The sequence below is a fragment of the Martes martes genome, assembly GCF_963455335.1.
Source record: "Martes martes genome assembly, chromosome: 12".
Lineage (NCBI taxonomy): Eukaryota > Metazoa > Chordata > Mammalia > Carnivora > Mustelidae > Martes > Martes martes.
The window spans coordinates 83265642-83269969 of NC_137900.1; the positions used below are offsets into that span (position 1 = coordinate 83265642).

General features: G+C 57.4%; 1 long non-coding RNA gene across 1 annotated transcript; it reads right to left on the minus strand.

Moving 5' to 3' along the window:
- Positions 1 to 541: 541 nt before the first annotated feature.
- Positions 542 to 3497, minus strand: LOC308353489. The gene is made up of 3 exons (XR_013967786.1): positions 3114 to 3497; positions 2828 to 2905; positions 542 to 2062 (listed from the first exon to the last, which is right to left on the minus strand). It is a non-coding gene; the product is annotated as an uncharacterized lncRNA (long non-coding RNA).
- Positions 3498 to 4328: the final 831 nt, after the last annotated feature.

The following is a 4328-nucleotide window of genomic DNA, read 5'->3' on the forward strand; positions in this document are numbered from 1 at the left end:
GTTCACGGCCGTACAGAATTTCATGGACTGATCTACCATTTCTTTGTGTCTTCTGCTGTTGGACATCAAGGCTGCCTAAGATTCTTTACGAGGGTAAACACTGTGACCATGAGCAAGTCCCAGGTTTATCCCAGAAGCCAAGTACTCTGGGTCACTGGGGTATGTAACACCATCTTCAATGTTTCTAGACACTGTCATATTATTCCCTAGGATGGGGCACGCATTTCCCCCCCCCCCATGGTTTATGAGAGAGTTCCCTGTGCCCTATATCTTCATCCACATTCTGCCTTCCTGCCTCTTTGGCTTTTGTCAATCACACAGGTGTGCCAGGGCACATCTCTGGGGTTTGACGCTGAATATCTTTTCATATGTTTATTAGCCATTCATGGTTTCCCTTCCTCAAATTGCCTGTTCATACATTTTACTCCCATTTTCTCTTGTTTCTTTTGAAAATTGATTTGTAGATCTTTGTATGTTTTGGAGATTGTGTTCCAAATATCTTCTTTTGACAGACAGGAATCTTACACTTATTTTTTTTTTTAAGATTTATTTATTTATTTGACACAGAGAGAGAGAGAGATCACAAGTGAGCAGAGGGGCAGACAGAGAGATAGAGGGAAGCAGGCTCCCCGCTGAGCAGAGAGCCCAATGCAGGGCTCGATCCCAGGACCCTGAGACCATGACCTGAACCGAAGGCAGAGGCTTAACCCACTGAGCCACCCAGGCACCCCTTGAATTTTACACTTTAAAAAAAAAGATTTTATTTATCCATTTATTTAAGAGAGAGAGAGAGAGAGAGAGAGAGAGCATGAGCTGGGGGAGGGCAGAAGGAGAAGGAGAGGATCCCAAACAGACTTAGTGCTGAGTGGCGGAGCCCGTCATGAGCCTTGATTGCAGCACACTGAGATCATGATCTGAGCCAAAACCACGAGATGGAATCCCAACTGACTGAGCCACCCAGGTGCCCTGAGTTTTATCCTTTAATTAAGTATATCAATCTTTCCCTTGATGGTTTGTTCTTTTGAGGTCTTTTTTTTTTTTAAGATTTTATTAATTTATGTGATAGAGAGAGAGAGTGAGCACAAGTAGGGGGAGCAGCAGGCAGAGTGAGAAAGAGAAGCAGATTCTGAGGAGCCTGATGCGGGGCTCGATCCCAGCTCCCTGCGATCATGACCTGACCTGAAAAGAGATGCTTATAGACTGAGCCACCCAGGCGCCCCATGCTTTTGGGATCTTTAAGAAATCTTCCCCTATTACACAGGTTATTTGTGTTTAAGTCTTTAATCCACCTGGAATTGATTTTTTTTAATGCAAGGTGTGAGGTAGGGATTTCGTATCTTTTTCCCGAAATGTGGATATCCAGTTACTCTAAAAAACATCCTTTATAGAAAAGCCCACCCTTTTCCCAGTGACGTGTAGCACCACTCTTGCCGCATACCAGGTTTCCATACATGTGTGAGTCTATTTTGGCAGCCCTTGTTCTAGTCTACTGGCCTCTTGGTCTCTCCTTGGGCTAGTATCACACAGTGTAGCTGTATCTTATCAGGGGCTAAGGCGCACCTTCTCCCTTGAATTAGAAGAGCTGGTGGCTTCGTCAGAGCAGATCTCCGTCTTCTTCATCTTTGAATTTCTTCATTTCTCGTTACCACGGCATGACCCTCAGGTTTTTGTTTTTGTTTTTATTTTTGTTTTACAAAGCCTTTCTCAGATGCTATCTCTGGGGCTTCTCAGACTCCTTTATGCAGAAAGGAAACAGGCACAGAGGTGAGAAGACTTGCCAAGGTTATACAATCAGAAGGCGTTGGGTGAGGGTTTCTGTAGGATTTCGAAGCCACCCCGACCATCTATCCCATCTTGCCTAGGCTTTGAAGACCTCTACTTGACCCTCTGGCTAATCTGATACGGGATTTTCACTTTTCCTTCTTTCAGCAAAGTAGCTCCTGAGTCCCGGGAGTGTGCCAGATTCTGTCCCTGCTCGGGACCAGATCGCATTGCTGGGGGGCTCCTCCCAGTGCTGGATACCACTAGGAAGGGTGGGCGTTTTATGGGAAATCAGCAAAGCCTGCAGGAGAAAGGCAGGTGGAGTTTCAGAGTCAATTTAAAGAGCCCCACGCTGGGCGTGCACTTGGGGCCCAGGGCTGCCTTCAGAGAGGACGCCGGCTTCCCGGGGGAATTAGAGGCGTCCTCCCGCCCTCCCGCCTCGAGAGGCAGGAATGCGAAGGATCAGCTTTCAGCAGAGCTGCGGCTGCCTTTCCCGGGAGCTCCCGGTGCAGGCCCTTCCCGAGCGGCCGAATTAACTGGTTCTGTCTGTCCAACTGGGAGAACAGCTCCAGCTAAAAATAGCGCCCTGCCCTGCGCTGGTCGCCGGGAGCCCGGGCCGCGACCGTGGGAGTCCGGGCCGCGACATCCAAGGAGCCCGGGGAGCCCCGGACGCCCCACCCCGGGCCTGGCCCCGTCTCAACCCCCGAGGCCGCGGCGGAGGCCGCGGGCACAGCGCTGTCCCCACAGGTGCCGCCGAGGGTGGAAGGCCGGCGGGCGAAGGAGCGGCCCCGGCCGTGCGGGATGGGAGCGGGCGGCGCGGCCTCCCGCGCGCTCGCCTGGGCCTCCCTGCCCCTGCTGGGGCCTCCGGCCGGCGCGCTCTGCGAGGACACGCTTTGCTGCCGAGGTAAGGCAGGGCGGGCTGCCGGCGTGCCCTCCCTCTTCCCGGCACTTGCCGGCGCCTCTTTCTCCTTCCCCACCCCGGGTCCGCCGCGGGGGGCGAGCGAGGCAGAACCCAGGCGTAGGCGCCGGGCTCTGGAGGGGAGCCAGGCGCCCTCCGCAAACTCACCTTTGGTTTGAAAAAGTCGCAGTCTCGCCACCACGACCGAGAAGGTTTCGTCTCCTTTTGGCCTCTCAGTCTTCCTATCTGGAAAATGGAACAATAGAATCGCCAAGCTTTAATATGTGTTGTGACCCCAAGAGAAGTTGGGGGGCCCGCTGCAGCGGATCGCAAGCGCCCTGGAGAAGTTTGCCCGAATCCAGACGGGATTCTCGAGGGTTTATGTTGGTGGGAGGACTGGAAGCGCCTTGCCTGTGACCCTCCCTCACCCTGCCATCCGCCCAGAGCTCTGTACCAAGCATCAGCCCGCGGCCCCGCCGTCGGAGACCGAGGCAAGCTCGCCGCGAAGTTTACGGGGTCAGAGGACGCGCGAAAATCCTTGAGGGAGAAGAGGATGTGGAGTAGAAAAGGGGTGAACCAAGCAGAGTCGCAGTCCGCTCCTCAGAGCTGTACCCCTATAGCCCCCAGGCTAAAGCCGGGATTTTGTCTTTGACGTCCTAGGGGCTGGGGAAGGAGCGCAGTCCGGGCGCACAGAAGGCCTCCGCAGGCTGGAGGAGACAGCGGCGCGCTCGACCCGGCCGGGTCGGGGTGAGGGGTGGGGTGTCCAGCCTAGATCCCGGGTCCAAGCGGGGAATGGGCGGACGGTGCCGAGAGCCGAGGGGATCGCCCTGTTCAGTCTGGCAGTGTGGCCGGGGCGAGGTGGTTTATAGTGGGGTCGATTGGCCAAACAGGTGCGCCCCCGCCCCGCCCCTCCCCGCCTCCGCTCGGTCCCGGCCGGGCGGGCGGAGCTGCGGGTGGCGGGGCCTGCGATTGGCGGGGCTGGGCCGGCCGGGTGGCCTGGGGGAGCCCTGCCGCCAGAGCACCGCCGCGCAGGCGGAGGCACGGAGCCCGCCGGAGTGCGCTCCTGCCCGGCCCCACCGCCTGCTTGGCCCGCTCCGCCTGCCTGGCGCTACGGAAACTTTCCTGCGTCCCCGAGACCCCGCCACCTCGTGACCCTGGTCCGGTGTGCAGCTGGGGCTCCGGCGCCTTCGGGATGGCAGAGCCCAGTGGCCCGGCCGGCGCATAGAGGTAAGAGCTGGGGCCCCCCGAGCCGGTAGGAGGGGGTCCCCGGGGCTTGCAGGGGTCCCAGAGGCACTTGAGGTTCGAGAGGATCTGGGGGACCTAACGGGAGTTATGGGGGTACCAGACTGAGGAGTGGGCTGCGACTTTGCTTTTCTACCCTACAGTCCCCCTGCGCCGCCAAACGGCCTTTGCGAGGTGCGTTGACCCTTTAAACTTCCCAGGGCGCCCTGCCTAGATCATTGGATCCTTGAGGGGGAGAACAGCGCGCTCTAACAAGGAAGCCCCCGCCCCCGCCCCCGTCAGGGGCCTGCAGCCCGCAGGGGTTAGGGCGGCGGTTTTCTCCAGCCTCCCCACCCCAGCACTTCCAGTGGTCTCCCCAGACTTAAGACCCTCCTCAGCTCACCCTGGGGGCTGGTGGTTGAACAGCAACTCCTCCCATCCCAGAGCC